The sequence below is a fragment of the Mytilus trossulus genome, unplaced genomic scaffold (genome assembly GCF_036588685.1).
Source record: "Mytilus trossulus isolate FHL-02 unplaced genomic scaffold, PNRI_Mtr1.1.1.hap1 h1tg000158l__unscaffolded, whole genome shotgun sequence".
In the NCBI taxonomy this organism is placed as follows: Eukaryota; Metazoa; Mollusca; class Bivalvia; order Mytilida; family Mytilidae; genus Mytilus; species Mytilus trossulus.
Genome location: NW_026963304.1, coordinates 1047421 through 1068772, shown reverse-complemented (window position 1 = coordinate 1068772; position 21352 = coordinate 1047421). Strand labels below are relative to the sequence as shown.

At 33.7% G+C, this 21352-nt stretch overlaps 1 long non-coding RNA gene across 1 annotated transcript; it reads left to right on the top strand.

The window, feature by feature from the left end:
* The first annotated feature begins 4930 nt into the window (after nucleotides 1–4930).
* Nucleotides 4931–21100, top strand: LOC134700577 (uncharacterized). Its single transcript, XR_010103930.1, has 3 exons — nucleotides 4931–5023; nucleotides 17195–17256; nucleotides 21030–21100. It is a non-coding gene; the product is annotated as an uncharacterized LOC134700577 (long non-coding RNA).
* The last annotated feature ends 252 nt before the right edge of the window (nucleotides 21101–21352 follow it).

Below are 21352 nucleotides of genomic sequence, written 5' to 3'. Positions count from 1 at the left end.
AATAGTTATCAAAGGTACCAGGACTAGAATTTAGTACGCCAGACACACATTTAGTCTTCATAAGACTCATCAGTGACGCTCATATCAAAATATTTTTAAAGCCAAAAGAGGTACAAAGTTGAACAGCATTGAGGATAGAAAATTCCAAAAAAGTTGTGCCAAATACGGCTTAGGTAATCCTTGCCTTGGATAAGAAAATCCTTAGTTTTTCAAAAAATTCAAAGTTTTGTAAACAGGAAATCTATAAAAATGACCACATAAATGATATTCATGTCAACACTTCGTACTGGGCTGGTGATACCCTCGAAGACGAAACGTCCACCAGCAGTGGCATCGACCCAATGATGTAGATAGTTATCAAAGGTACCAGGATTATAATTAAGTATGAGACGCTCGTTTCGTCTTCATAAGACTCATCAGTGACGCTCATATCAAATACAAAGTTGAAGAGCATTGAGGATCCAAAATTCCCAAAAAGTTGTGCCAAATACGGCTAAGGTAATCTTTGCCTGGAATAAGAAAATCCTTAGTTTTTCGAAAAAGTTTTGTAAACAGAAAATTTATAAAAATGACCACATTATTGATATACTGGGCTTTTGATACCCTCGGGGACGAAATGTCCAAAGCTGAAATCATATCTTTTGTCGTAAAGTTTTGTTTTCAACCGACCCTCATTTTCAATTTCTAGATGTTAGTCAAGATATGAGCCCGACTTAACTGTTTCTGTAGTATCCTTTATCTCTAGTTCAATGGGATAGATGCGTTCCACATAGTCACCAAATTTTGAATTCTTTAGTAAAAGAACATCATCTATATAGCGGAAAGTAGAGTTAAAGGATATCGCTAACTTCTTGTCTTTCTTCCTAAGAAGTTCCTGTATGAAGTAAGCCTCATACTAATAAAGAAACAAGTCGACAAGAAGAGGGTCACAATTTGTTTCCACTGGAATGCCGAAAGTTGAAAAACATGTCCTCCGAACGTAACAAATATGTTGTCAATCAAGAAATCAAGCATCTTGATAATGTCAGTTTCAGAGAATTTTTTGTTTGAATCAGAGTGATCCTTTACAAAGTAGGATTTATCCCTCCCTAAGACAACATACTTGTATCTACCTACGTTGGCCATTCTTAAGTTACACCAAAAAGGTTATCTTGATATTAACCCGAATAATTCAGTCGTTATATTCCACTGATCTACGAAGGCTACATTCTCGTGTGGGAGAAAATAGGACACGGTAAGGGCTTGATTTATTCGAGTTATCTTGATATAGAATTTAAAGGTGTCCAGTAAAACCCGAAGTAACGTCCTCCGTGATTCTGCTCAACTAATATCAGCACAATTGATAATCGATAATTGTAAAACGAGGAACACTTGCAGTATTTAATTACATGACGTTTTTCCCCTTTCGAATGATGTGTTTGAGCTTTTGGTTTTGCCATTTGATAAGGAACTATCTGTTTTACATTTTCGGCGATTATTTTTTTATAAAAAGTACAAAGATTATTAATGTTATATATTTCACAAAAATGTTGCATTGGTTACACATGATTATACAGCGTCATCATTTGGTTTAGATTATTTTTCGAATCGCCTTAAAACATAATGCAGGGAAAGTTTAAATAGAGATGTTAAACCAACTCAAAAATGCAATAGATGAAAATATTCGTGACAACCACGCTCGATTCAAACAAAACAAACTATGTGCAGATCAATTAGAAACGTTAAGTATCATCCTTAAACAAGCATGAAAGAGTTCAATTCATCACTTTACTAGTATTCTGTTTTTGTCGACTTCGCTAAAACCTCTGACAACTTAGATAGAGGTGTGTTATGGCAGTTGATGAGACACTATGGCATTCCTCTGACAACTTAGATAGAGGTGTGTTGTGGTAGTTGATGAGACACTATGGCATTCCTCTGACAACTTAGATAGAGGTGTGTTGTGGCAGTTGATGAGACACTATGGCATTCCTCTGACAACTTAGATGGAGGTGTGTTGTGGCAGTTGATGAGACACTATGGCATTCCCCTGACAACTTAGATAGAGGTGTGTTGTGGCAGTTGATGAGACACTATGGCATTCCTCTGACAACTTAGATAGAGGTGTGTTGTGGCAGTTGATGAGACACTATGGCATTCATGAACATTTGTTACAATCATCTGAAACACCTCTACAGGAATGCAGAGTAAGATCATTCACGGAGGCGAACAAATAGAGGCATTTGATATTAAAACTGGGTAAATATAAAAAAAAAAGAAGTTGTAGTATGATTGCCAATGAGACAACTGTCCACAAGAGACCAAAATGACACAGACATTAACAACTATAGGTCACCGTACAGCCTTCAACAATGACAAGACTGTCTTTTTTACCTATGCTATTCCTCCTGTCAGTTGACTGGATCATGAAGCATGCCACAGACGACAGAATAAACGGTATTCAATGGACTATGTTCACCCAGCTGAATGACCTAAACTTTGCCGATGACGTTGTGTTGCTGTCCCAAAACCACCACCAAATGCAGGACAAACTAGCAGGATGAAAAGAGAGCATCAGAAACAGGCCTTTCCATAAATCACAACGAAATCAATGTTTTAAAGTCAAATACAAGGTCCTTATATAGCAAGTCTGATGGTTAACACCAAATCTTAAGAAAAAGTGGATTCTTTTACATACATTGGAAGCGTAGTGGATAATTTTGGCGGCTCAGATCGATAAAGATGAAAAAAATCAGAATTGGCAAAGCTAGAACTGCATTTAATATGATGGGATCAATTTAATTTGGAAAGCACGAAACATCACTCACGAGACCAAAATACGCGTTATAATTCCAATGTGAAAACCATACTCTTATTATTGAGCTGAGACTTGGAAAACAACAAAAAGTATGTTTCAAAACTCCAAGTCTTCATCAACAACAGTCTCAGGTTCATGCTTAACATCAGATGGTCTGAGATGATTTCAAACAAAGATCTATGAGTAAAAAAGATCAACCAATATCCAGTTGATGAAGAGAAAAAAAGAGAAAATGGCGATGGAAAGGACACACACTTAGGAAGCCAAACGACATTACAAGGCAATATATGATTTAGCAGGTAAGGGAGCCTTAAAATAGACAATATATTAATCTTTCGACTTTCAAATGAATTACAAAAAAGAAAAATATTGAATTTTAAAGTTAGAAAGAACATCCTGTCGATGCAAAATAGATGCTTAATCTTGTTTTTGCTATTGGAATTCCTAAAAAAAAAAATCTATATCTTGACACACTATGTGTTGAACACAATTAGTAAGTTCTAATGTTCATGATATTCAAAAAATAAACAATTTTTATTGTTATGAGTAACAATGCCTAGTGTTTTCGGCATGTAGACACAGGGGTTTCCAGAAACCCGCTATCCACACCTTGAGGTCATAATCCATTGTTATTTGTAGCGATAGATCTATTCAGTTTACACTTGTTTCAGACATATAGGAACTCAGTCGAGGTATAACAATAGAACTGTGGTTTAAAACGAAGATGAATATATTTGAATGTCCATCTAACAACGAAGTATAACAATAGAACTGGGGTTTAAAACGCAGATAAATATATTTGAATGTCCATCTAACAACGAAGTAGACATAACTTCCTTATTCTTTTAATATGCACAGGTATCATTGATTATACGACATTTGAATGATCCAGTCAGGTAATTAAGACAATAAATATAGATTCATGTTTCCGCATGCCAAACCCTGCACTAAAAACATAAAACTTTCGACACACACTATTTTTTTTAGAAGAATAGTTTAGTTATCAAAATTTAAAAAAAGGTACTCAACATTAAAATGGCATAGTACTCTTATAGAAAAGATTTCGTTTATAGAAAATCATCACTTAGAGTGATCTTTTAGTAGAAGGCGACTTCCGGAGTGCTTTGAACTCACCGACAGGACATTTATCTTATCCTCCGTCTCGTTTCCCCACAAATCCGTAATTTTCATGGTAAATTCTCCATTTAATGTTGTTTTAGTAAATTTGTTGAAATATTACAAAGAGAAAAAAATATGAAAATAATTGAAATGAAAAGAAAATGGATTTTTGAAAAAAAAAGGAGGAGGACAAAAAAAAAACTTGTCCTGTCTCCAAGTACATTTAGACTCATATAAGTAAAAGTCCACATAAGAATCAAACAAAATGTGATTCATTGACGAACACCTGCACATTTATATTTCTTGTATTTTATTCAGAATAAAAAGTTTTAATTTTATTCGTGGTCATGACATACATGAGTAATCAGTGGTGTAGCAACTAAGCAGACGAGCGTTTTCTTTGAATCTAACCTATATAATAAAAGGCTAATATAAACGCTTGTTTTGTATCTTACCAATCCTGCACAAGTCTTATACGACCGCTTGTTATATATAATAATGCATATGACTAAAATGTGCAGAAGACATGGCAACAAAAAAGAAAAGAATAAAGTAAAGTAGGGCAAACAAAAAGAAGAGAGAATAATTGGTTGCTATAAAACATAGAGCATAAATAGAAAACAAATAAAGGACCCCATACAGATCCTCATTAACAATAAGGTTTTAAATTTGTTTTTTAAATTTCTTTGTTCCGCTCATCACCATGCCATCAATATTTACTTAAGACTCCAACATTTTACCTTGCAATAAGTGAATAAACAGATAAAGGGTAATGCATGCAGCTTACTTCATTCTAACAACAGCTACCTTTGCAATTTAAATATGAAAAACATGACTCAACTGTTTGCATTATTTCATAAAGATTCGCATTATAAGTAAATGCTAACATATGAAAAATCACAAACTAGTTTGCATTATGTACAAAAGCCTTTTAAAAGTTGATCTTTGGTATCGGTTCAATAAACATATATATGTTATATTGCATTGATGGGTCTTGTATTACCGTACTAGATACCCGTATGTAGAAATGAAGTGTCGACAATCGGCAATGTTTATAAAGGAAACGAAAATGGAAATTCTCTTTAACCAACAGGACTACTTTTAAAGGTAATTTTAGTAAGCTCTGTTGAATATTTATTTGAAATATCAATATGATATGAAGTTGATTTCCATTTGTTTGATGTTTTTAGCTTTTGATTTTGCCTTTTGATAAGGGACTCTCCGATTTAAAATTTTCTTTGAGTTCGGCAGTTTGGTTACTTCTTTTTCATTATTCAGACAGAACTTTAGGTAAAGTTATTTTCTATAATTGTGTTTTACATTAAATGACCTTTATGAGTAAAATACAATTGTAGATTTTTGTGAACATTGGCGTATCAGGGATATATCTTCTTTTGAAACATGTGTTTTAAGTTTTAATTTTTTTTTTAATATTGAGCGCCTGCTTCAAATAATTTACACCTCTATTTCCTCCTCCCTCTATGAAAGCCTCCATCTGCTACTGCATGGTGCTAAATACCATATGTTACAAGTATGTATACCCTTTGAGCACCTCATTCTGATATCATATGTTACAAGTATGTATACCCTTTGAGCACCTCATTCTGGAATATGAGAAGACAACTATTCAAGTTATTATTTTACTAAGTTATTTAAATCATAGTATATCAAATAGAAAAGCTGGACTTCATAATAAAACTTGTAAAGCCTCGTAAGATGTACATATTTTTTTGTTTAAAATAAACTTATAAACAAGTCTTACAGGTATTTCAATCGTCTTTGTGTATCGCGCAATGAATGATTTGAAATAACTATAGGTGCTATTTCAATGGGTTGCTAACACTGAAAGGTTAATCTATTTAAAGGTCCAACTAAATAAGAATACATACTTCTTTATTCATTGCACACGCAATTTGAATGATCCAGTAAAGTGACCTAGACAAAAAAGTCCCAAATGAAACCTACCGAATTAGACTTATTACCGGATTTGTACTAACATGAGGTAGCAATAAACAGTTAGGAAAACATACCAAAATTTGCCCTTATAAATTTTACCAACCCTTTTTCATTGATATCTTGCAATATCAAGCTTACTGTTTTTGTCATATATGGGCATATGTATGTAATCAGAATCTTCCATAGATTTTATATCTACATTGTAGTATATAAAATGGTAAAATATAATTTCATTTTGGTGTATCCATGGCAACAATCTGCATTTATTTGTTATAAAATATTGCAAAAAGGGGGGAAAGATGTCACAAGTTTCCCCAAAATTTGGCTAAAAGTAGAATTTCAATCGGTTGAAGAAGTACCTTTTCTGAAACTGTGTACATATATCTTTCAGCAAATCCAATGAAAATCATAATTATGTCTTTCATCTCATTGTTTTGTAAAATTGCGCCAAAAACTTCGTGTATAAATAGAGTGTTTGTAAACAGTACTTTAATTTCTGGACCGATGGCCGGTCTAGCTATGAAAATACGGATGGTCAAACAGAAAACAGCCCATAAAACATGTAAAAAATAATCTTGATGCTCTTACAAAACCATCTTTGAAGGCTAAATTAGCACTAATCTGTCTAAAAATTAATTTTATTACACAATAACTTTCCTATTTGAAAAATCCACAGGGGCCATAATGCGAAACTAAACTCCTAACTGTGTATTGCTACCTGAGCTACACGACGGGTGCCAAATGTGGAGCAGGATCTGTTTACCCTTCCGGAGCACCTGATATAAACCTCAGTTTTTATGGGGTTGCTCAGTGTTAAGTTTTCTATGTTGTTTTTATGTACTATTATTTGTCTGTTGGTCTTTTCATTTTTAGCCATGGCGTTGTCAGTTTGTTTTCGGCTTATGAGTTTGAATGTCTCTCTGGTATCTTTCGCCTCTCTTTTATTGATTTATTTCCTCTGGATGACAACACCTACACTAAAACAACAATTAAAACTTTCGGCACAAATCATTCGTCTTTTTCTGAGGTATAATAGTTAAACATTGTTCATTAAAAAAAATATTTAAAAAAGTAAACAACATTGACATGACATAAAATGCTTAGTTAAGAGAAAATCAGCATCTATCTAGAGTACTATTTTTAGTAGCAGGCGCCTTCCAGAGTGTCATTGAACTTATAGACAGTACATCTTTTTTTTTGATTGATTGATTTTTTGTAACAAGAATGTGTCCCATGTACACGGATGCCGCACTCGCACTATCATTTTCCATATGTTCAATGGACCGTGAAATTGGGTAAAAAATCTAATTTGGCATTAAAATTAGAAAGATCATATCATAAGCAACAAGTGTACTCAGTTTCAAGTTGATTGGACTTCAGCTTCATCAAAAACTACCTTGACCAAAAACTTTAACCTGAAACTCGCACTTTCATTTTCTATGTTCAGTGGACCATGAAATTGGGGTCAAATGTCTAATTTGGCTTTAAAATTATAAAGATTATATCATAAGCAACAAGTGTACTAAGTTTCAAATTGATTGGACTTCAGCTTCATCAAAAACTACCTCGACCAAAAACTTTAACCTGGAGCGGGACGAACGAACGGACGAACGAACGGACGGACGAACGGAGGCAAAGACCAGAAAACATAATGCCCCTCTACTATCGTAGGTGGGGCATAATAAAGCCAACAGTACAAGGTTTTCTGGGAAGGAATCTTAACATCAGTTTCACCTCAGTAAAGGAACAGGCATATAAATCTTTAGTCAGACCATCACTAGAATATGCCTGTTCAGTCTGGGACCCTTACTTTACTGAGGATATTAACAAAATAGAAAAAGTACAGAGAAGGGCTGCTAGATATGTCACTAACCGAAACAGAAAGACCTCAAGCGTTAGTGACATGATAGAACATCTAAAATGGAGAGACCTACCACACAGAAGAACAGAAAACAGTTTTTGCCGCAATATGTATCACATTATCAAAAACCCCATGAGGAGGCTCCTTTTATAAGGTGTATTTGTAAATGCTTTTTTGTTTCGACGTTGGAAAGTTCAGGGCGGAAAGAACTAACTAGTCGAAAAGTTCCGGAGGAACTTATTAACAGTTATTTTGTTTTCCTCTGGTTTAAAAGTTCCACCGGAACAAAGTGACTAGTTGAAAATTTCCAACGGAACATATCAACTAGTAAGAAAGTTCCTTTTTGCCAAATTAGTCAAAACCGGAACTAACAAACTAGCACATAAGTTCCGACGGAACTTTTCAACCAGACATAAAGTTCCATTTGGAGAATTGATGCAAAGTAACTAAAAGTGCAACATATTATAAATTGAACATTTCAAAGGGGAACCAAGACACTGATTACAAAAGTCAAAAGGAACTTATCAACTAGCCACAAAGTTCCTCTTTGGCAAATAAGTCAAAACCGGAACTAACAAACTAGCCCAAAAGTTCCAACGGAACTTATCAACCATTGTCAACCAGTCACAAAGTCAAAGGCGGATTTAGGGGGGGGGGGGGGGGGGGGCTGGCCCCTCTTTTTTTGGAAATCATTTGGTTGCTTATATAGGGAATCACTGAAGCGTGACTGGAGCGGGCCCCCTCTTAGGTCAGTCAGTGGGCCCCCACTTATGAAAATTTCTGGATCCGCCACTGAAAGTTCCATTTGAAGAATTGATGTAAAGTAAATGCGCAACATATTATCTTTGAACCTTTTCAAAGGGGAACAAAGATACTAGCCACAAAAGTCAAACGGAACTTATTAAGGTAGCACAATACAAAGATTTTTCATCCCCAATCAGACACCTTTAAACTGATGTAATTCCTCTCATCCTTTTTTAAAGTTTAATAAATGAGGTACCAAAAGAAAGAAGAAGGATATATCTTTCAAATTATGATAATTTCATTACATAGTATCCCAAAATATTTTATCGAATCTTGTACAACACAGTTTGACCTCAAAAACTGTGTCTCAGATTTTTTCCTAAATGTATTTCATTCTCTCACAAATCTTCAATGAAGTTTGCAACATCAATTTACAAGAGATCACTAAATTTAATTTGGTATAAAATTTGTTCTATTGATGTTTTTGGAAATCTGAGACACAGTTTTGGAGGTCAAGCTGTGTTGTACAAGAAGTCTATAAAATGTTTTGTGATGCTATGAATAACAAAGAAGCTATAATTTCATTCAAGTGTGGACATCACAATATAGCAACTGATTACATAACAATTAATTATGTAATAATTATATGTTATAATGAAATTGTCACAATTTGAAAGATTAATCTTTCTTCTTTCTTTTGGTACCTCATTTATAAAATTTAAAGAAGGATGAAATGAAATACATGTACATCAGTTTAAAGTTGTCTGATTGGGAGTGAAAACATCTTTGTAGTGTGCTACCTTAACTAGTCACAAAGTTCCTCTTTGTTAGGGTTAGGGTTAGGGTTCGGGTTTACTATTCAACTAGCTACATTGTTCCGGGACTTTTCAACTAGCTACTTTTTTCCGGAACTTTTCGACTTTTTTCCATCGGAACGAAATAACTAGTTGAAAAGTTCCGCCGGAACAAAGTAACTGACGGAACATTACATATTTAGAGCGGATTTTTTTTCAAAATTTTATAATCATATAAATCGTGAGAACAATGTCATTATGAGAAACTGTTTTGACGATCGTGTAGCGTACGCCCTCTACGTACCCCTGGATCAACCAGTACGACTGCAACCTGTCTTACCTGTTACCTGTTACCTGTTACCTAGTCTTTATCTTCCTCCTCTATTTTTTTCTTACTTAAAAAAACATACTATCAGAAAAATTTCCGGAAACAAGTCCTGTAACGAGTTGTATATTATGCATAGTACAGTGTTTCCCGCCGCCTGTCAAAGTATGTTTCCTGTAACGATTGGATAGAAAATGGTAAGAATAGACGGTTTTGTCAAACATACTCGAAGATATATCCAATATTTTGTGAATACACAAAGAAGTATGTTAAAATATGAAATGCTGGTCCCAGTTGGTGCAGTGGTGGTCCTAGTTCCAAACAACAGTAAAATATACACACATGTAATACTAAATAGTCATAGTTTACAAGCAGTGGCGGATCCACTGACTGCCTAAGAGGGGTCCCGCTTCCATTCATGCTCCAGTGATTCCCTAAATAACCAAGTTTTTCCCACAAAAAAGGGGGGAGGGGGGACCCCATGCCCCCTCCCCCCACACACACACCAATGGCACTGGCTACACTTGAAACCAGTGTCAGTGACATACCTCGTGTTACTGCCTGCAAAAGAATAGCTACAAAGATTTCAGAATTAATAAAACTATTCATTATCTTTTAAATTTTGTCTGTTACACTAAGAAAGGTAGCATTTCTTTCATTCATTTAAAAAATGTTCAAGTTGTATATTAAGGTAAGGTTTGCATGATACGTGGATTTTTTCCTTAGTGGTAATATACCAATATGACCTTATCGAACATACTCCTTTACTTTAAGCAATGGAAGGTCCAGGACCTTTGACCAAAGATACTTAAAGGTCCTCCATTATTCATAGAAAGGTCCATTTTTATTTAAAATTCAATTTATAAAACACCCATCATATCTTACTACATTTACTTCATTTTTTGAAAGTTTGCTATAGCTTGCTATAGCAATAAACTTTCTTAAGGCATTGGCTTCTAACCGGAAGTGAGAGAGACTATCTTACTTTAGGAAGTGTGTCCTACTTCTAGATAATGTAGTACTGGTGTTAGAAAAACTAATAATAGAAAGATGCTTTTGAAATTTTGATCTGTTCTATTTTGATAGCATACAGCTTGAATTAAAATGTACTGAATTTGCATCGATTAATCAAATAATTCAAGTTCGTTTTGAAAATGGCAATCACAAATACTATTACGTGGATTCTGCGCTATGCGGAAAGTAAAATCAATTCACACACATGACAGCAGTTTCTACGTTATGCTTTTATCGGTATTCTCCAGACATGCGTCAGGGCCCATATGCATAAAGCTACATGTACTTAAGTTAAGATTTTCCTTAGAAAACACTGAAGTTAAGGAAACTCCGCCCTTTTTTATCTGAGTGGAATGCATAAAAAATCTTAAACTAAGTATTTCCTAAGTACATGAAGTAATATCTTAGTTGTTTTAAGTCACGCCCACAAAACTTAAGTGGTATGGATAAAACTCCTTACACTAAGGAAACGCATAAGATAACACTTAAGTCTAAGGTACCTATACCTTAAATTTTCAAAAATAGTTAAAAATCAGTCGAAAGTTTGCGTTTTTTGTAGAACATTAATGTGTAACCTACAATTTGATTAATATATATATATATCAGTAATAATAACATTAATGGTACCAATTTTTCTGCACCAGATGCGCATTTCGACAAAACATGTCTCTTCAGTGATGCTCGTGGCCAAAATATTTGAAATCCAAAGCTTATATAAAAGATGAAGAGCAAATTAAATACTAATTATTCATTTATTTATTGCTAAACAATAATGAAGTATTAAAGATCATCTTTATTTTCTTTAAATCACGTATAATCAAGAGATAACAGTGGGTAGTTATACATGTATATACTATTTCCCAATCTCATTGTTATGTATACCAAAAAGTACTCAGTTTTTACACACATTTAATTCATGGTACTATTTTTCTTTTGTTTACTCTGCACATTTTTTTTAAAATAGTTAAAATACACCGCAGGGTATCAATTGTAACCGTTAGTTAAAACAGTATTAAGGAATAAAGAGAGAGCATGCAAAACCACATATTATATATATGTGTGTGGGGTTCTTTTTTATGGGGGGGGGGTTTAGGTGGTCCGTGCATCATTTGAATTTTCAATTCAGTTTTATTCTAAAGACGTAGGGCATACCCTTAAAAAAAAATTCACTTACAGGGAGAATATATTTCATGTAATAATTTGTTTTAGTAAAGAATGTAGGACTTTTGAAAATTATCCTAGTTTGTATATGGATTGCTGGAAAAAAAATCTACCCTCCCCCTTTTTTGTTGTGAAAGGGAAGCAATCACAATGTTAATTTCACATCAAAATAAAGCGCGCACATGTTTTGATCGTTTCATTCAAACATACGTTTGCAAAGTTTCCATAACTTTTGACAAACTATACAAACGCTAAAAATGCTTCTGCAGCTTGTCGTTAGTAAAAACGCTGTTTTTGTTTCTATCTTTAACTTGATAAAACAAAGTATTTGTTTCTACCTTTGTAAACAAGTCTGTTACCAACAACATGTGCTTGCTTTATTGAAAGTTCAAACAGGGACATTAAAGACTTATTAAACATGTTAAACGATGTATTTGTTTCTACTTATGTAGCGTTTAGAAAATGTTTTGGTTAGAAAGAAATGCGACCTAAGTAGAGGAAAGTTTTGGATTACCGAAATATTTTTTTTCAATGCTCATCTGTCAAAACATCAAGCATAAAAAGCGTTGTCTTATTTACGCCAATTGTTCATCATTATGTTACGTTTTATTTCATTGTTTTACATACCTTTATCAAATAAACCCCAGCTCTTTAAAATAAAAGCATGCATTGATCAATAAATTTAAATAATCATAACAAACTTTTACACGGGTGAGTACATGTGATGAGCTAATATATATCATACGGTAATTAGAGATAGGTTCCGATTTAAGTATTCCTTAGTTAAGTGAAAACTTAAGTAAGTTTATGCATACCATTTAAAAATTTGACTTAACTAAGGAAATTCTTAGTGAAATCTAAGTTTAAGGAATACTTAAGTTAAGATGTTTTATGCATACGGCCCCATATCCATACATGTATATGTGTGCCTCCAAAAGTGAGTACTATATTCCTAGTTTTTGTCGAGCCTGCAACTTTTGTTGCAGAAAGCTCGACAGGGATAATGATACGGCGGCGGCGTTATCTTACTTCTTTAAAGCTTTAATTTATATTTTAGAAGGTGGAAGACCTGGATGCTTCATACTTTGTATATGGATGCCTCATGTTAGAAAGTTTCCGTCAGTCACATGTCCAATGTCCTTGACCTCATTTTCATGGTTCAGTGACTACTTGAAAAAAAAGTTAAGATTTTTTGTAATGTTAAATTCTCTCTTTTTATATGCCCGTCAAAATTTTGACGGGACGTATTATGGTATACAAATGTCCAGTGTCCGTCTGTCTGTCCGGCATAAACATGTCGCACCGTAACTTGAGAACGACTTATCCAAATTTCATGAAACTTAAGATAGTTGTTTCTTATGATGGTCAAATGATCTGTATACTTTTTGGTGAAAATAAGATTAAAACTTTTTGAGTTACGGCACTTTGTAACTAAAACAGGGGTGTGTTTTTTTCACATGTCGCACTGTATCTCAAAAACAATTCTTGATTATGGCTTAAAACTTTAAACGCTTCTTAGTTATATTAATCTTAATATCTGTATACTTTTTGGTGATGATTCAAAATTTTATTTTTTAGTTATTGAGTATTTTGTAAAAAAGGGGGAGGGTTTTTTTACATGTCGCAGCTCAAAAACGATTTGTGATTATTGCTTAAAACTTTACACATGTCTTTGTTATATTAATCTAAAGATCTGTATACTTTTTGGTGATGATTCAAAATTTCATTTTTGAGTTATTGAGTATTTTGTAAAAAAGGGGGAGGTTTTATTTACATGTTGTGCCGTACCTCAAAAACAATTTATGATTATTGCTTAAAACTTTACACACTTCTTTGTTATATTAATCTAAAGATCTGTATACTTTTTGGTGATGATTTAAAACTTTATTTTAGTGATATTTAGTTTTTTGTAAAAAAAAAACAGGGTTGGGGGGTTTCACATGTCCCGCCGTGTCTCAAAAACTATTTATGATTATTGGATAAAACTTCCACACAAGACGTCGGGCGTATCATCATGGCGCAGCTGTTTATTATATTTGGTATGTGTGTACCTTGCAAGGTCCATATGCCCGTCAGGCAGTTTTCACTTGACCTCAAACTCATTTCATGGATCAGTGAACAAGGTTAAGTTTTGGTGGTCAAGTCCATATCTCAGATACTATAAGCAATAGGTCTAGTATATTCAGTGTATGGAACACGGGGGGGTCTCTTCCTATATAAGGTATATACATATGTGCCGCTGGAATGGGTCCCTTTTTTGATCCGTCAAATATATCAATGGGGTGCAATTTTGATGTATAATAAGATTGTATATGCATATAGGTACTATTTGAGCTGATAAATATATGAATGGGTTATGATTTCGATGTGAAATATATGTATAGGTAGGGATTTCACAATTATTCAATATATGAATGGGGGTGTTTTTAAAATTCCAGCTGCACACCTGTACCCAAAATCCCATGTTGAGACCCCCCCGTGGTATGGAAGCACTGTAAGGTGTACATGTCCAACTGGCAGGTGTCATCTGACCTTAGGTGACAGTTGTAATAAAGCTTTATATTTAGGACTATCAACATAATATCAATGATTAGTAAAGAAGGCGAGACATATCAGCGTGTGCACTCTTGTTAAGGTTTCCTACCTTTCTCCGGTTGAAGAGAAAATTAATATGAATGAATGGACATTTTACAACGCTGACTACGATTTTTACAAATGTTAAATGAATACGTAGAAGTCAGAGAGTATCGAAAGTACCATGGTATATCATCTCATGTCTGCCCACAACAAACTCGACCTTTTCCATATTTGGCATTAGAAAATTAGAAAATCGGACTATAACAAAATTTGTAATTATACTTTTTGCTATTAAGACTCCTAAACAAAGTTTTTTTTGCTCAGTTCTTAAATTATTTTTCTTCTTGTGGTCTATTTAGGTTAATTTTGAGGGGCCAACAGAAGGGATGAATTTACTATAGAATCCTATGGGATTTTTTTTTTTAATTTTCAAATGACTATAACTTGAAAACAGTAAGTGACAGACAGACACACATGGTTTTTAGTAATGATCGCACGACCATAAAACAAATCAAATTTAATTTAGGTTGAGTCCATGGGGTCACCCCACCCAACCCCTCATGTTTGAGAACTTAAAAACAGTCAAGATCCCCACCTCTAAACCATATATATTCTTATACGGTAAAATATAACAAATCAAATGAAAAAAAAGGCGAGTCCCCGAGGGTCACTTTGACAGAACCCCTTTTTGTTTGAGAACTTGTTAACAGTTGAGATCCCCACCCATAAACCATATATATTTTTGTATGGGACAATGAAATAAATCAAATGAAATATAGAGGAACTCCAGAGGGGTCAGTCACCCCAACCCTTTCTTTTTGAAAACTTGTAAACAGTCAAGATCCCTACCCCTAAACCATATATATTTTTGTATGTGGCAACGAAACAAATCAAATGAAATAAAGTGGGAGTCAGGTCAACTCTACCCCTCATGTTTGAGAACTCGTAAACGGTCGAGATCCCCACCCCTAAACCATATATATCTTTGTATGGGGCAACAAAACAAATCAAATGAAATAAAGTGGGAGTCCCTTTGGGTCAGCCCCACCCCACTTGTTTGAGAACTTGGAAATGGTCAAGATCCCCTACCCTTAACCATATATATTCTTGTACTGGACAATAAAACAAATCATATGAAATAGAAGGCGAGTCCCCAGGTGTCACTCACACCCCCTTGTTGTTTGAGAACTTGTAAACTGTTGAGATCCCCACACATAAACCATATATATTTTTGTATGATTTTTGTATGGGGCAACAAAACAAATCAAATGAAATAAAGTGGGAGTCCCTTTGGGTCAGCCCCACCCCATGTGTTTGAGAACTTGGAAATGGTCAAGATCCCCTACCCTTAACCATATATATTCTTGTACTGGACAATAAAACAAATCATATGAAATAGAAGGCGAGTCCCCAGGTGTCACTCACACCCCGTTGTTGTTTGAGAACTCGTAAACTGTTGAGATCCCCATAAACCATATATATTTTTGTATGGGACAATAAAATAAATCAAATGAAATATAGAAGAAGTTCACAGGGGTGACCTCACCCCCTTCTTTTTGAAAACTTGTAAACGGTTGTGATCCCCTACCCTTAACCATATATATTCTTGTATTGGATAATAAAACAAATCAGATGAAATAAAAGGCTAGTCCCCTAGGGTCACTCTTATCCCTATATCCTGTCTGTTTAAGAACTTGTAAACTGTCAAGATCCCCACCCCTGAATCATGAATATTGCTGTACATGATATTAAGAAGATTTGAATGACATACAGGTGTAATACCTAGACTTCACTTGTGCATATATCACTTTACCAAACCAGACCAATTTGTATTTGACGTTGCTCAACATGCTCAATGTCAGGCGACCGTGGGAATGACTTATTTTGAGTGCTTTGTTTGGGTGACTTCGTAGCAGCATCCTGTTACAATTATTTCTTGTTTACATTTTTTTTTTTTATAAGTAGGAAAAAAAGTTAACTACGCAATCTACACGTCAAGTTACTGTGAAAGTACTTTTATTCGTGGGGTACCAATTTTCGTGGTTTTCGTGGATGACTTAATCCACGAATTTAAGTGTCCAACGAAATAAAACAACCATTGTCCTAATCAAGACTTGGAAAGATCCCCATGAAGGTTTGACTACTGATATGATCTAGAGAATATATTGAATAACCTCGAATCTGAGAATACTTAAATAGCAGCCACAGAACTACAACTGCATGCATGAATATTTAATCTTTGATAACCTAAACTATACAACTTTTAATTTAAAAAAAATAAATGTTTTCTTATGAAAGTCAGATTTCCGGTATTGATATGGAAATTATGATAAAGTGTTCATTTTATATCCTCATAGTTCTCGTACATATGGGAAATAATAATTTCATGCTGGGCTTGATTTTGATAAGAATTTTTTGACAATTATAGATACCCTTACAGCATTTGTTTACGATACTGATTTCTTTATGTGACATGTTTATGGCCTAATTAACACCTTTGATGGTCCTTAATCTGTTGATCACTTTATCTTTAGTGAATTAGTGTTGTCACTACGATTTACAGGATCAATGTTTATTTTGCAATTTCCTTCAATTCAGACTATTTGTAACCTTCGTTTCTAAAGGCTTTAGTTTTTCTATTTTTTTTTAGAAAACTAAAATCCACGAATTTAAAATCCCAGGAACATGTAAATATTGCTCAAACCACGAAAATTGATACCCACGAATTAAAGTACTTTCACAGTCAAGTTACTTGTCACAAGCTAAAAAAGTATATATATATATGTTCAGAAAGGGTTCAACCGATATTTATTTGAAACTGTAATTGAGCTATTTTATATTTTCAGTTTAAAGATCTACTGTCCATTTATGTTTGATTCAAGTCCAGTCGATTTATAATTTAGTAAAGGTAAGTGAATATTATAGTCAAATTGTTTTGGAACATTTGGTTATTTATTTTATCAAATGAAATTCAGAACTAAATTTCAATCGTAAATGTTAACATTCTTAAAGGGGAGATAATTCTAAGGAGTATTACACCAGCACTTATTTCTGTTCTTTTTTGTCCGCACCATATCTAAACATGATTTGAAATTATTCAAGCTACTCTTCCAATCTTTCCATGAGTAATTAATTGCTTTAGGGAGTCCAAACTAAACAAAACATTGCAATCATTACAAAGAAGTCACTTGTGGTCAACATTGTATTCAACCAATGAAAACTTTGTTCTTACAGGGATGATTCCACTATACAGTTTAGGGCCGCTTAGCAGCCCTTAAATAGGCCAGCGTCCCCCAAAATGTTTGTGAATATAAATTCCCAATTCATGAAAATAAAATAAAAGTCGGTATTTTCGGAAAAACTATAATTTTTCATAGTTTGTCTTCAAAACATAGTAAAAACCGGATAAGAATGCTGACAACAATCACATTTTATTAACAATGATTTAAGTATGTCAACATGAGTTAAACAATTTTAGCAGCCAGTTTCAATTGATTACAATATTATGGGAGTATTTGATCTCGTTAAAGTAGATCGCCCAGCAGAGCTGGTTATGTAATTTGATGAAAGCTTGTTTTGTAAAAGAAATTATTTTATATTTTACTCTATTTCATCAAAAGACAAAAGTTTGAGCATTTTTGAAAATAATGTTGATGATAGACCATTCATGAAATGCCCCCCTCCTCCTACCCCCCAAAATATACTATGTCATCATTATGGTCGTCGTCGTCGTCGTCCGAATACTTTTTGTTTTCGCAATCTAACTTTAATAAAAGTGAATAGAAATCTATGAAATTTTAACACTAGGTTTATGACCACAAAAGCAAGGTTGGGATTGATTTTGGGAGTTTTGATCCCAACATAGCCAAAAAGGGCCCAAATAAGCATTTTCTTGGTTTTCGCACAATAACTTAAGTTTAAGTAAATAGAAATCCATGAAATATTGACACAAGGTTTATGACCACAAAAGGAAGGTTGGGATTGATTTTGGGAGTTTTGGTTTTAACAGTTTAGGAATTAGGGGCCAAAAAAGGGCCCAAATAAGCATTATTCTTGGTTTTTGCACAATAACTTTAGTTTAAGTAAATAGAAATCTATGAAATTTAAACACAAGGTTTATGACCACAAAAGGATGGTTGTTATTGATTTGGGGAGTTGAGATCCCAACAGTTTAGGAATTTGGGGCCAAAAAGGGGCCCAAATAAGCATTTTTCTTGGTTTTCACATTATAACTTTAGTATAAGTGAATAGAAATCTATGAAATTTAAACACAAGGTTTATGACTATAAAAGGAATGTTGGTATTGATTTTGGGAGTTTTGGTCCCAACAGTTTAGGAATTTGGGGCCCAAAGGGTCCAAAATTAAACTTTGTTTGATTTCATCAAAAATTGAATATTTGGGGTTCTTTGATATGCTGAATCTAACTGTGTATGTAGATTCTTCATTTTTGGTCCCGTTATCAAATTGGTTTACATTAAGGTCCAAAGGGTCCAAACTTAAACTTTGTTTGATTTGACAAAAATTGAATCCTTGTGGTTCTTTGATATGCTGAATCTAAAAATGTACTTAGATTTTTAATTATTGGCCCAGTTTTCAAGTTGGTCCAAATCAGGGTCCAAAATTAAACTTTGTTTTATTTCATCAAAAATTGAATATATGGGGTTCTTTGGTAAAATTAATTTTTAGAATTCTATAATATCTTGAATATAATCATGTATCTACATTTTGGATATTGAACCATAATTGTTTAATATCCAATTTAAAAATTTTAAATTCTAATTTTCATTTCTTAAACCAAATTCATAATGTGACATAAAGCTATGTTGTGTCAACTATTTAATCACAATCCACATTTATAGCTGTATCAAACTTAAAAGTTGTGTCCATACTTTTCCAATCTGTTCAGGGTTCTACATCTGCGGTCGTATAATGCTGCGCCCTGTGAAGCAACTGGTTGAAAATAATGTTGATGATAGACCATTCATGAAATGCCCCCCTCCCCCTACCCCCCAAAATATACTATGTCATCATTATGGAACTGTTTCAAAAGATATGAAAATGATCCAAATAATTTTAAAATTCACTGGTTCAATTGCTTTAAATATCTTATAAATTAAGTATATAAACTATTGTAATTGATTTTCTGAATTCAACAATTGGCCAGTTCAATTTGAAATCCATTTGAATCAAGGTAAGTTAATAAAGATGATCTGTTGAAAAAATACCCAATGGATGACTTTTTCAGTGGTTAATATCTCATATAATTTTTCTTTGTACTTATGGTCGCCTGTTACCCCACTTCCACGTTGAGCAAGAGCATATTTCTGTTTCCTAACCAGTTCATTTTAGGGTCCTCTTCGTTTTCCGTGTTTCAACTATTTCGATTTCTTTGAAAATTACAGACAATGATTTCGATTTAATTACTAAAGTGTTGGGAGTAAGGCCAGACTTTTTTTATTATCTGTTTAACGAGAAAATTTGTAAAAAAATAGGGTCGAGGGGACGAAAAAAAAAAAAAAAAAAAAGTACAAAATTGGTCCAGTCGACACTAAAAATAAAAATAATACCAATCTAAGTGACTTTTTTTTTTTTTTTTTTTTTTTTTTTAATGAATTTATCAAAATACAAGAACAATGGAAGAAAACAGACCTCTAGATTGTGAGCTGGGCTACTAAAATTTTGATAAAATTTAGTTCAAAATACAAACATCATTTAGGAATAATTTGGTCTGGGCTACCAGCTTGAGTTTCCTAAGTTTTATTCCGGTGTAGGGTGCAAACGTGTACTGTAGGACGGGGAGGACAGGGGTAAGGGAGACAGGGAGAGGAGAAAGGAGAAAGAGGGTGAGAGAAAGGGGTAGGAGAAAGGAGAGGAAGGCTGGGAGAAAGGAGAAAAAGTTGAAGAAAGGAGAAAAAATAAAATATCTCTCCTTTTAAAAAATGATCTAATATTTCAAGAAAAAATATCAAAAGGAGATGTTTTATTCTAATGGGAGAAAGGAGAACGGGGGTAGGAGAAAGGAGAAATGGGGTGGGAGAAGGGAGAAAGGTACCCCCCTGTCCTCCCCCTCCTGTAGGGTGCGAAAGTGAAAGGGGTGAACATGAATAAAAAAAGTGGTTTTTCAAATGATTTGGTCCCATCCATACACAAAATTCAAAAAGCATTATTGATTTTAATTGATATCTTTGATTCTATTTTAATATGCATACTACGATACTACTTCAAAGGAAAATTATAAACCCAAATAATAAGTAAAGCCTGGAAACAATCTCCGCGGATATGAACAAAGTTCCGGGAATTTTCCGATTTTTAAAAAAATAAAAATTTTGAAACACCAATAAAGTTATTCGGGCGGCAAGATTTTCAGTGGGTTGGGCGGCAATGCCAAACAAATGAAATTTTATTTTAGGCCCAAGGTAGTTTTTGATGAAGTTGAAGTCCAATCAACTTGAAACGTAGTATACATGTTCCATCTGATATGATCTTTCTAATTTAAATGACAAATTATAGTTTTTATCCCAATTTTTAGGTCCACTAAACACAGAAAAAGATAGTGTGAGTGGGGCATCTGTGTACTATGGACACATTCTTGTTAATTTTGTGTTTTGTGTACTGTTGTTTGTCTTTTTCTTATTTAGCCATGTTTTTAGTTTTGAACTTCTGTTATTTATATTTATTAGATCCATGTCCAGTCAATGTAATCCTTGTCCAGTCAAGTTGTTATTATAGTCCATGTGATCCTTGTCCAGCCAAGTTGTTATTATAGGTAAGTGTACAGTATAGTGAACTATATAGGATCATTTACTATTGAAATTTGTTTCCAATGTAAAATATTCAAACTCTATAAGGGGAGATAATCAACATATAGTTTTTACATTCAAAATACCATAACTCCAATGTTTTTATATTAAACAAGACACATGACATCATTACAGTGTTATTTGCCTTCAAAAATAGATTGGTTGAACTTAAGCATGGAACTTGTGCTAAAGAAAAATAAAGT